This window comes from Eriocheir sinensis, chromosome 8 (assembly GCF_024679095.1).
Source record: "Eriocheir sinensis breed Jianghai 21 chromosome 8, ASM2467909v1, whole genome shotgun sequence".
NCBI lineage: Eukaryota > Metazoa > Arthropoda > Malacostraca > Decapoda > Varunidae > Eriocheir > Eriocheir sinensis.
Window position 1 is genome coordinate 20,899,035 of NC_066516.1, and position 12,891 is coordinate 20,911,925.

A 12,891-nucleotide genomic window follows, 5' to 3' on the forward strand; every position below is an offset into this window, starting at 1 on the left:
CCTTATTCCGGGGTTAGCGGCGCCCACGAGGAGAGGCTGAGAGTAGCGGCTTCGAGGGACGAGCAGTGAGTTTTGATGGAGATTACCTGGGGAGAAAGAAGGAGGAGGAGGAACAGGCCAGGTAGGAGGAGGAAGAGAAAGGAAGGTGAGGGGAAAAAGTCTTTGGTTCTGACTGGAAGGGAAAATGAGGGGAAGGGAGGCTGGGAGATGAAGGGGCAAAAGTCTTATGTGGTGAGGAAGATGAAGGGAGGAAGGGAGGTCAAGGATGAGGAAGAGAAGGGAAGGTGAGGGGTGAAAGGGTAGAAGGTGAGGTGAAAAGTCTTTGGTTTTGACAGGAAGGGAAAATGAGGGGAGGAGAGGCTGGAAGATGAAGGGGAAAAAGTCTTATATGGTGAGGAAGATGAAGAGAGGAGAGAAAGTGATGGGAGGAAAGACTGGAAGATGAAGGGGGAAAAGTCTTTTGTGGTGAGGAAGATGAAGAGAGGAGAGAAAATGAGGGGAGGAGAGACTGGAAGATGAAGGAAGGAAAAGTCTTATATGGTGAGGAAGATGAAGAGAGGAGAGAAAATGATGGGAGGAAAGACTGGAATATGAAGGGGGAAAGTCTTTTGTGGTGAGGAAGATGAGGGGAGGAAAGGCTGGAAGGTGAAGGGGAAAGTCATGCATTGAGGAAGATGAAGGGAGGATGGGGGTTGAAGGGAGGAGACACTAAAAGACAAAGGATGAATCTCAAAAAATGCAGTGAAGAAGATGCTTACCAAAAAAAAAAAAAAAAAGATTGGAGGAATGATAGTGAGGGGAGGAAAGGAAGAAAGTGAGGAGCATTGTCTGTAGTGTGAAAAAAGAGGGAAGATGAGAGTAGAAGGGGGAAAGGTAGTTGATGGTGAGGAAAATGTTGACTTGCAAGGAAGATGAGAGAAGACGAGGGGAGACAAGGAAGAAAGTAAGGGGAATGATCTTTAAATGAGGAAGAAGGAAGGTGAAAGCAGAAAGAAAATGAGGGGAAAGTTATTTGATAGTGAGGAAAATACTGACTAACATGGAAAGTGAGAGAAGATGAGGGGAGGGAATAATGAAAATGAGGGGAATTCTCTAGTGTAAGGAAGATAGAAGGTGAGGACCGGAAGGAAGGTGAGGTGAATGGCCTTTGATGTGAGGAAGGTGGGGGAGTGAGGGGAGTATGAGGGGAGGTGTGACTAGGGATCGAGAAGAATGGATGACAAGAGGGGAGAGGTGCTTGCAGGGAGAGGGAAGAGAAGGGAAACATGTGCGATGGTGGAGAAAAGAGAGGAAAAAAAAAGAGATGCCAGTTATTTTTACGGCAGTGGAGGGAGGAAGAGAGGAGGGAAAGCGTAGGTGGAAGAGGGGGAGGAGGAGGAGGAGGAGGAGAAAGGCAAGTTATGTGGAGAGAGGTAAAGAGAGGAAAATGTCTGGAGAGTTGGAAGGAATGGAGAACGAGGAGTATTTATTTGGGTTTAAGGAAGGAGGGGAAAGGTGGAAAGCAAAATGATGGTGGAGGAGAGGAGAGAAGGGGAAAATATGGATGCTGTGAAGAAGAAAGGCGAGTGGAGAGCGTGGCTTGTAAATGGAGGGAAGGGAGGGGAGAGGGAGGGAGGTGGAGGAGTGCGGGTCTGAAAGAGATGCTAGAAGGTGAGAGAAGAGTGTGTGGAGGAGTGGAGTGGGAGGCAAAGGAGTGAGAGTAGCAATGTTATGGTGGAGAGGAGGTGGAGGAGGAGGGGTGAGGAGGTAGTGGAAAGAGGCGAGAGGCGAAAGATTTGTGTGGTGGATTGAAATGGAAAAAAGAAATACGAGGAACGAAAAAGTGGACAGGGATGGATGGATGGAGGCGGTGGAAAAGGTGCGTGACGGACGGGTGATGGAGGAGAGAGAGAGAGAGAGAGAGAGAGAGAGAGAGAGAGAGAGAGAGAGAGAGACGGGAGAGCGCTTCATCTCCCCCTAACGGCGTGCCCCACTGAAGGCTACACCGACGAGCTTTCAGGAGGGGTTCGAACCAACGCTCTGTGCCACCGCCGCCGCACTTCCTTCCTTCCACCACCTCCATCACTCCGTCTTCCCCTTTTTTCCCCTCTGTATTTCCTCCACATGTCTCTCCACCCTAACCTTTCCACCCTTTCTTCTTATTCTCCCTCCACAACTTCCTCCTTACCTTTCCTCTTTCAGTCATGTTTTCCCATCCTACCGATCCTCTCCTCTCCTCTCCTCTCCTCTTCTCTCCTTCCTTGACCTGTCCTGTCCTGTTCTGTCCTCTCATCTCTTCTCTTCTCTCCTCTCCTCTCCTCTCCTCTCCTCTTCTCTCCTACCTAAGCATTCCTATCCTATACTATCCTAACCTATCCTAGCTATCCCATCTATTTGTATTACCTTATGTTCTTATGTTCTTATGTTCTTATTACCTCTTCTCTCTTACCCAAGCATTCCTATCCTATCCTATCCTATCCTATCCTAGCTATCCTATCTCTGTATTACCCATCCTTCTAATCCTATTTATTCCTGCCTCTCAGTCCTCCCTTTCCGGCTTCTCTTCTCTTCTCTTCATAACAGCTACAGAAGATTAAAGGGTTCCAGAGATATATAAATAGTTTGTTTGTCTGAGTCCCCATAAATATTCTTGGGAAGTGGGAAAAACAACGGTAGGGAGAGGAAAAAAACATAAGGGGATAAAACACGGGAAAGCTCTCTCTCTCTCTCTCTCTCTCTCTCTCTCCCCTCCATCAGTCTTCCCGTCAGGCATGAGACAAAAAGTTAAGACAATGCTAAGTACGGAAAAGAAGCAGCAGGGGGGTGAGGGAGGGATGAAGGAAGCAGCAGGGGGAGGGGTGGACGGGGGGGGGAAGCAGAGAGGAGGGGGTGGGCATGGGGGTGGGGGTGGGGGGAGTCCTGTACCGGTTGCTCCCAAGTTATGAGTGTTAACATGTTGCTAACTGGATTTACGAAGCTGTATACTGAATTTTAATACCACCAAGAGCACGGAACGAGAAGATTTTTAGGATGTATGAAAAACGAACTCCATTTAACCTCTTCTTGAGTGTATGGAGGAGAAGGAGGAGGAGGACTGAATGGGGCAAATGGAATGAAAAAAAAAGAGGTGAAAGGGGGTTGAAATAAATATACTTAAGTTGTAGGAAAAGTCATGAGGAGGAGAGGGAGGAGGAAGAGGACTGAAGAGGCAAATGGAATGAAAAAAAAAGAGGTGAAAGGGGGTTGAAATCAGTATACTTAAGTTGTAGGAAAAGTCGTGAGGAGGAGAGGGAGGAGGAGGAGGACTGAAGAGGCAAATGGAATGAAAAATGAGAGATGAAAGGGGGTTGAAATAAGTATACTTAAGTTGTAGGAAAAATCATGAGTGGGAGGTGGGAGATAGACTGAAGGAAAGGGGAGAAAAAGCGAAGAGGAAAAAAGGTATGGGAGGATAAGTACTGAAGTTGTAGGAAACGTCATGAGTGGGAGATGGGAGATGGACTGAAGGAAAGGGGGGGGAAAGCGAGGAGGCAAGAGGGTATACGGAAAGAGGAGGCGGGGGGGGGGGGGGGGAAGAGGCGTCATTGTGTGGCCACCCTCCTGTTGGACGTGTCAATGTACAGTCTTTTAATAACTGCATTTTTCTAAGTAACTACAACCACTACAACAAAATGCAAAGTACCATAAGAAACTACAACTCTTCCACTACAACTCCCACCTATGACCCCACTCCTAACACCACCTGTAACTCCAGGAAATGCAATACTTACAAAACTTTTTTTTTCTCCGTAGCCCTGACCTAACCTAACCTAACCTTGCCTATTAAAACGTGTCGCATCAAACTCCATCCCAGAAAACTGATAACAAAAGGACCAAGAAAATAAATAATAAATGAATGAATAATAAAAAAAACATCCTGCCGGTAAACTTCAGTCAATAAAAAAAAAAAAAAACTTGTTCCTCCTTACAGTAAATGGAAAGAGAAATGGCGCATATATTAATTAGTTCGGAAATTTTATCGCCACTGAACTATTTTCCATGTTTTGTTTCGTTTTTGTAGACATCCATCTCAATAATAAGAGCCGCACATTTTCTGGGTAGAGACTGCAGCAGGACTCCAACCTTCAAACCGGTCCATTATTTCAGACTGAGACACTTACTTATTATATTTTATTTTATTTCCGTGATTTTTTTTTTTCATTATATATATTTTCCGTCAAGTTAGTTAACACACACACACACACACACACACACACACACACACACAGAGTAAGAAGTTATTAGATTGCAGAAGAAAAAGGGGCGAGCGAACGAACGAGCCAGAGAGAGAGAAAGAGAGAGAGAGAGAGAGAGCATTTACCTTTCTCAAGATTATTACTATTATGATGGAGTGCAGAGCGAATGTGTCTTTGCGCGCTGATCCATTATTTTGCCGCTCCATCGGGGGGGAGGGGAGGAGGACAAGACAGTGCTACGCCCCGGCCTGCTTGGGGGCGGGAATCACATCACTCACCCCAGGAACATGACCTTAATACGTTTGTCGGGCAGGGAAGGGGCGTGTCGTGTGTGTGTGTGTGTGTGTGTGTGTGTGTGTGTGTGTGTTAAAAGGGTCCGAGTGTGTGAAAGTGAAGGGAATTATACGACAAAAAAAATATATTAGAGGGAAGGACAATGGGGACTCTCTCTCTCTCTCTCTCTCTCTCTCTCTCTCTCTTTTTCCATCTTTTTCTTTCACCACCTCTCTCTCTCTCAATTCACAATCTCGCCCGCCTGCTCCTTGTCCCTCTCCTCAGCCTCCCTCACCTCCCCTATCACCCCGCCAACACCTACCATTATCCCCTTAACTTCACCCATTCATCGCACTTATCGCTAGGCCTCCATTACCCACATTATCTTCATTACCCTGCGTCCCCCCTCGCCTCGCCAGTAGCACCCATTATGCCCTAGGAAGCCCTGTATACATCTGCCTGACCTCACCCATTAGTCCCATACTCGCCCCTATTAGCAAGTCCCACTCCTGCTCCCAGACGCTCAGGGCCCTCTCTCGCTCTCCCTCCCTTCCCTTATGTATGGTTAACTCTTCTTCTTCAGCTTCTTTCTCCTCCTCTTTATTTTTCTTCCTCTAGTGGCCTAAGGGTAAGGGGAGGAGGGGAGGAGGTGGTGATGGTGGCGATTGCGGTGGAAGAGGAGTTAGTTAGGAGGAAGAGGAGGAGGAGGAGGAGAAGAAGGAGGAGGAGGAGGAGGAGGAGGAGAAGAAGGAGGAGGAGGAGAAGAAGGAGGAGGAGGAGGAGAGTTGTAATTAAGACATGTAGATTTGACGTTCCTTTTTCACGTTTTTTTTTTTCTCTTTTTTCACGGCACTTGTTATTACCAATTTTACTCTCTCTCTCTCTCTCTCTCTCTCTCTCTCTCTCTCTCTCTCACACGAAGGCACACATTCACACAATTTAATTCCCGGAGTGCCAGCAGGTCCCGTCCCCCCACCCCCCACCCTCCATTCTTTGGCTGGGCGTGGTGGTGATGGTGATGATGGTGATGGTGGTGATGATGGTGATGGTGGTGGTGGTGTATTTTACGGTGAATGTCCTGCTTTCTTCATCGGCACCCCTCTTCCTCTCCTCTTTCTTTCCTCTTCCTCTTCTTATCCTGCTCCCTCTTCCTTACCCTTCTATCCCTCTCCCACCGTGCCTCCCCTCCTTTACCTTCCCATTCTCTCCCTTCCTCTCATTTTCTCTTTCGTCCTTTCCCCTTCCAGTCCCTTCCCCACCTATTCCTTACCGTAATCTCCTGTCCCTTCCGTTCCTGCCCCTTCCACTCCTCTCCCTTCCCACTCCTTTTCCTTGCCACACCCTAGCTCATGTCATCACACTACCATCGCCATCATCAATATCACCACCACCACCACCTCGCACACACATTCCACCCTCATCCCTTCTCCCCTCCTCTTCCTCCCTGCCACACCCTCGCTCCTTGATACTGCCAGGGCTGGGGCTATTCACTCCCAAAGCCCACCCAGCTGCTGACCCGCCGCTGAGTCGCTGCTGCACCGCCTGACGGGAACAGCATCGGCCCAGCCTGCGCGTTCCTTCCCGATCAGTCACCCGCCGTCAGCCCACCTCCCCCTCCCTCACCCCTCCGTCACTAACTGTTTATTATTGTCGTTCATCTTAAAAGGCTCAACAATAGCGTTTCGAGATACAACGTGACGAATGTATGAAAAAAAAGCCTGTCGTGGGTGGCCTGTGTGTCTGTCCTTTCTCACACATAAGCCTGAGCGTCATAGGGCCTAAAAACTGGTATCGGCGTACACGGCTGACGGAACATGTAGGGCAGAGCGAACGTGCGTGTCTGTCTGCAGCTGAACACGTAAAGTTTGCCCCATATGCTGCCGGCCACTGCACTCCCCTCCCGCCCACACAGCGCAGAGAGATAACTGAAACCCAGACAATGGGAGGGGAGGCACATATTCTGTCAACAGGCCTGCAGACGGGTCCTGAGTTTCGTTGTGGAAGTGTTAGTAAAGTTGGGGCCATACGTTATAGCTGCGCGTGGCCTCGGTGCTCATCTCCATCGCATGATGATTATAAAACTGAGCTCACGAAGAAAAGTTAGCAGAACCTTAGACATCACACACACAGATATATAGATTTTTCTTTTTACAGCTAAAGAAACATCTCCAGGACAACAAAAAAAGGTGTAAAAAAAAAAAAGCCCGCAAATCGCTATTCCTACAGAGACAAAAGTTATGAGCGGCCAAAAGAGAGGTCAATTTCGAGAGGAGAGTTGTCTTGATACACTCCACAAATAATAGATATATAGACAAATAACAGATAAACAGAAAGAACAAATACATGATAACACACACAAATAAAAAAAACACAACCCGCCCACATGAAGTCTCCACGAAGGACACGCTATTGCAGGGGATGTTTTGGAGGTGAGGCAGCGCTGGCAGTGACATGAAGGCTCTCGTCAAGGGATTATATGGAGTGACAGGTTCGAGTCCCCGCTGCAACCACCCGTCAAAAGCACCGCCCGGCCTCATGTCCACCCTGCCGCCACCGCCTCCGCTCGTGCAGTGACATGGCAGTTTGTCTGAATTGTGAGGAAGGTCTTGCTGTGTTAGGTTGAGAGGTTGATGATCCGTCCTTCTGCTCTTCAGTCGGTATTCTCCATGGTATTACTATTTTCAGACGCTTCCGCCTCCCACATTAAACATTTCGGCGTCCAAGCACATATATTTGACAAGGCTTTCGAAGGAGCAATGAAGTTTCGGGTCCCTTTAAAGGTCGGTTTAGGGGCTGTTCTACAAGTCCATTCCCAGAAGTTTCGGATCCCTTTAAAGGTCGGTTTAGGGGCCGTTCTACAAGTCCAATCCCAGAAGTTTCGGATCCCTTTAAAGGTCGGTTTAGGGGCTGTTCTACAAGTCCAATCCCAGAAGTTTCGGATCCCTTTAAAGGTCGGTTTAGGGGCTGTTCTACAAGTCCAATCCCAGAAGTTTCGGGTCCCTTTAAAGGTCGGTTTAGGGGCTGTTCTACAAGTCCAATCCCAGAAGTTTCGGATCCCTACAGAGTTCGGAATGAATAACTCTATAAGGACCCGAAACTTCACGGATTGGACTTGTAATACGACCCCTAAACCGACCTTTGTAGGGACTCGAAACTTATCGGATTCGACTTGTAATACGGCCCAATGACTCTGGTGGTAGTATGGCCATGGATGCTGTACCGTGAACGTGGAAGAAAATAAACACTCACGAGAACCCAACTAATCTTTTCGGCCTTTAAAAATAGTTAGGAATATGACCCTTTGTCTCCGGCTGTCTTGCTCTGCGTGGCTCCGTGTCTTCCTGTCTCTGGCCTCTCCTCTATCTCTCAGTGTATCTGCCTTTCTCTCTTTCTAATTTTCCACCTTTCCGTCTGCCTGCCCGTGTGTCTGTCGGTTTATCGGTCCATCTTTCCGCCTTTCCGTCTTGTTTCCTCGCTGGTGCCTGGGCGCGGGCGTCTCAGCGGCGCCACTGCCTCGTCAGGTCTGGTCAGGGCCACCACCACCCCGCGGCGACAACGGACTGACGAAGGGAACAGCTGGCGGAGGCAAGGCACGCCCGCCCGACAAGACCATCCCGGCGGTGACGGGAAGATGATGAAGAGGAGGATGAGAAGGCTGAAGGGAATATCGTACGGTATTCATGAGAAGAAAGAGGTGGATACTAATGATGAAAAGAAAGGCAGAGAGGAAGGAAATATAGCGGAGAATGACTTAAGAAGAGAAGGAGGAGGAGTACTGAGAGGAAGAAAAGGAGGGGGAGGTGTAGGAGGAAGTACTACACCTTCAACCAACACCACCTGCGTCCAGACTCCAGACAGCCGAGGCGTCGCGGTGTGCTGACAAAGATGAGTCTGCTTTTTGTGTGTCCTCCGTGACCCCGCCCCACCCCGCCCCACCCCGTTCCGTCCCGACCATCCCACCAGCAAGCAAGCAGCCACACCCCTTCCCCGTCCCCCCTTACACACACACACACACACACACACACACACACACACACACACGAGAGAGAGAGAGAGAGAGAGAGAGAGAGAGAGAGAGAGAGAGAGAGAGAGAGAGAGAGAGAGAGAGAGAGAGAGAGAGAGAGAGAGAGAGAGAGAGAGAGAGAGAGAGAGAGGAGGGGAAGATAAGAGGAAAGCAATGCCCTTGAAAACGTGCTTTGATGATGCACGAAATTTTACCAGCGCACGTGTTCACCAAGGGACACACACACACACACACACACACACACACACACACACACACACACACACACACACACACACACACACACACACACCTTTCTCTTGCCTTCTGATCCTCAAATCTCATATCTCTGACCTCTCTTCACCCCTGTCATCTTCACACCCGGAAGTCCTCCTCTGCTTCTTCTTCCTCCCCCTTCTCCTCCTCCTCCTCCTCCTCCTCCTCCTCCAGTTCCTTTCTGTCTCTTTCACTCTAATATTATGAGGAGGAAGAAGTGGTCGAGGATGATTAAATAGAAGAATGAAAGGGAGGAGGAGGAGGAGCGAGAGAAAGAGAGTGGTGGGGTAGCGATAGGGAAGAGGAAATGGAGGAAGGAAAGGAAGATAATAAGAAAGAAGACGTATAAAGAAAAAAAATAGGAGGGACACAAGAGGAAGTGGAGGAAGAAAAGAAGGAACGGAGAAGAGAAGCTGACAACTTAAAAAAAGAAAAAGCTCTTCTGGCAATAATCACCAAGAAAAACAAGTCAGATTGAAAAAAAATAAAAATAGAGAGGGCAAAATAGAGGCACATTGGCGGCGTTGTGAGAGAGAGAGAGAGAGAGAGAGAGAGAGAGAGAGAGAGAGAGAGAGAGAGAGAGAGAGAGAGAGAGAGAGAGAGAGAGAGAGAGAGAGAGAGAGAAGCAGTGGGGGGAGGGGTGTGGAATCACAAGCATGAACCACGAGTCACTGAGAGAGAGAGAGAGAGAGAGAGAGAGAGAGAGAGAGAGAGAGAGAGAGAGAGAGAGAGAGAGAGAGAGAGAGAGAGAGAGAGAGAGAGAGAGAGAGAGAGAGAGAGAGAGAGAGAGAGAGAGAGAGTCATAGTGAGTCACCAGCACGGGAGATGGATCACGGAGATAAGGGATCGCGCTATTAATGGGATGAAGAGATTAGGGGAGGAACCATTGATAATAAGGGGAGGGAAAGGGGGATATGGGCAGGAGAAAGGGAGTGAGAGAGGAAGGGAGGGAGGGAAGAAGGGAGCATTTCAGGGCATAGGGGTTCTCTGAGGGGCAAAGAAGAGAGAGAGAGAGAGAGAGAGAGAGAGAGAGAGAGAGAGAGAGAGAGAGAGAGAGAGAGAGAGAGAGAGAGAGGGCAACAAAAGAAGAGTGCAGAGAGAGGGAAAACCACTTGTAGGGATGAGGGGAGAGGAGGAAAGGGAGACAGGGAGGAAGGGAGAAAGGTCACCAGAGAGGAAAAACAGGGAGGGAGGGAGGGATCGACAGGGGAGAAGGAAGGGGAGACAGGGTGAAAGGTTAGCAGGAAGGAAAAACAGGGAGGGAGAAAGACAGGGAGGTATGGATTGGCAGAGGAGAAGGGAGAGAGGAAAAAACAGGGAGACAGGGAAACAGGGAGAAAGGTTATCAGAGAGGAAACAAGGTGGGAGAAAGACAGGCAAGGGAGAAGAGTGTCAGGCATGGAGGGAGGAAAGGGGAGAGGGAGGGTCTGTGTTAAGAGGAATTAGTGGGGAGTGGAGAGGAAAAAAACAGGGAGGCAGGGAAACAAGGAGAAAGGTTATCAGAGAGGAAACAGGGTGGGAGAAAGACAGGCAAGGGAGAAGAGTGTCAGGCATGGAGGGAGGAAAGGGGAGAGGGAGGGTCTGTGTTAAGGGGAATTAGTGGGGAGGGGAGACGGAAAAAAACTCTTCTCAGGTTAAGGGGCTGAGGGGACGCAAGTGGGTACACCATTAGTAGATTTGACGAGGCGGCCATCGATCAAAACAAAGGAACCCGCCAACTCTTATGTCCCAGGGCGGAGGAGGAGGAGGAGGAGGAGGGGGAAGAATTGAGGCTGATGAGGGAAGAGGTGAGAGATGTGAGAGGAAGGGGAGGATGATGAGGGGAAGAACCGATGGAGAATAGACAATAAAATAACAGAATAGAATATAGAATAGAAGAATAAAGAGGAAAGAGACGAAGTTCAAAGAGGATAGGAAGGACAGGTGAGGGAAAATAAAAGGTGAAGATGAGGCAGAGAAGGATAGAGAGAAGAGAGACGGATGATGAAAGGAAAGAAGAACCGAAGAAGAGTAAGAGGAAGAGAAGGATGGTGAAGATAGTGACGCAAGGAAAGAAAAAGTGAAGATGAGAAAGATATAAAAAAAAAGATCATTGAGGGCAGTGAAAGATGGTGAAAGAAGAGGGACGGATGATGACAGGGGAGAAGGATGGTGACGATGGGAAATTTAAGGCTGCAGATGAGGGGTTAATTGAGGGCAAGGGTGATGAAGTTAAGGGATGATGGGAAGGCAAAAAAAAATGAGGGGCGCTGATTAAAGGGTAAAAAAGGGTTAATGAAATAGAAAAAAATGGCTTGATGACTGAAGAAAAAGAAGAGAGGGAAGAGGAAGGGAGAGGAGGGACGATTCAACGCCAAAAAAGGAAAAGGAGGGTAATGGGTGGATGAAGATAGGTGAGCCATGAAAGCGGGAAGAAAGAGAGGGCAAAGAGAAGAAGAAGAAGAGGAAGAGGAAGAGAAGAGGAGAGGCAAATAAAGACGGAAAAAAGAGAATGGTGAGTAACGAAGAGAGTAAGAGAGAGAGAGAGAGAGAGAGAGAGAGAGAGAGAGAGAGAGAGAGAGAGAGAGAGAGAGAGAGAGAGAGAGAGAGAGAGAGAGAGAGAGAGAGAGAGAGAGAGAGAGAGAGAGAGAGAGAGAGAGAGAGAGAGAGAGAGAGAGAGAGAGAGAGAGAGAGAGAGAGAGAGAGAGTTGGGAATGGTAAAGATATATAAACTTAGAAAAAATAATAAAATGATTGAAGACGCAGAACCAAAGAGAAGAAGAAAAAAAATAGAACGAGGAAGAAGAATTAGAGAAAGAGGAGGAAGAGTAAGCTGAAGGAAAGGAGAAATGGCAAGAGGAAGAACGAAAAGAGGCAAGGAAGAAGGATGGAGAGGAAATACGTAGAAATGGAAGGAGAGAAAAAAAAAGGAGGAAGAACAAGCAAGCCTTTACCCCTCCGACTCCCTTGCTGAAAACCATTTACTACTCTAGCTCATCCTTATGCTGTCCAACTTCCTTATGCAAGAGTTATTCAGTCTATTCTTTCAGCCTTAATTCCTGTGTGTCTGTATTTCTTCCTTCCTACGACTTGAACACTGAGAAGGGGACTATCTAGACAGCTCTCTAACTTATAATAACCATAATAATTTTTCTAACTCTTGTCCTTTGGTAAGTAAGAAGTGATTTGTTAGTTTTTTTTTTTTTTTGCCCTTGAACTGCCTCCTTTGATGAAAAAAAAAGTCGGACGGGAGGAAGTTAGGAGGGAAGGGAGAGGAGAGGGGAAGGGTTAGGCACTAGACAAGGGGGGGGGGGGGTTATTGTTCTCCTCCTCTGTAGTTACTTCTTCTATGTCAACAGTTTAAAAGTCGACTCCCTGAGGTCTTGGTGGTGGTGGCTGTGTTGATGGTGGTGGTGGTGGTGATGGTGGTGGTGATGGTGGTGATGGTGATGGTGGTGGTAAGTCTGTTGTGATGGTAATACTGCAACTTATCCTCCTCCTACGTCTCTTACTCATCCTAATCCTCTTCCTTCTCCTCCTCCTCATCATCATCATCATCATCATCCTTTCTTTTCCTTTTGCTCCTTTTTTTATTTTCGTTACTTTCACTCAGCAATTTTACCCTTCAGTGACGTATGCTTTCGTCTTTAAATCATTAGTCTATTTTTTACTTTAATTTTCTTAATATCTCCTTCTCCTCCACCCCCTCCTCCTCCTCCTCCTCCTCCTTTTCCTCTTCCACCTCTTCTCCCTCGTTCTCTTCATTCGCCCTCTCCTCCTCGTTTGCACTTTCCTCTTTTTTCTGCTAACCACCCTAACATTTTTCCTCTTCTCCATTATTCTCTCCTCTCCTCACGTCCCATTTCTCCTCCTCCGCTTCCTCTTCCTCCCCCTCATTCCCTCTTTCTCTCCTTTTGATCTTTCTACTATAACCCTCCTGCACCCCCTCCTACTGCCACGCATCCCACCCCCTCTGCAACCACCATCATGCGCTCTCTCTCTCTCTCTCTCTCTCCCTAAGGTTATTCGCTGATAGGGTCGGTTACTGTCCCCACCTGACCAACGGGTGTATGGTGTGCGAGGTCCCACCAGTACCCATATATCGGTCCTCCGAGTGCAAAAGAGAGCTGCTTCCGTGGGGGGGGT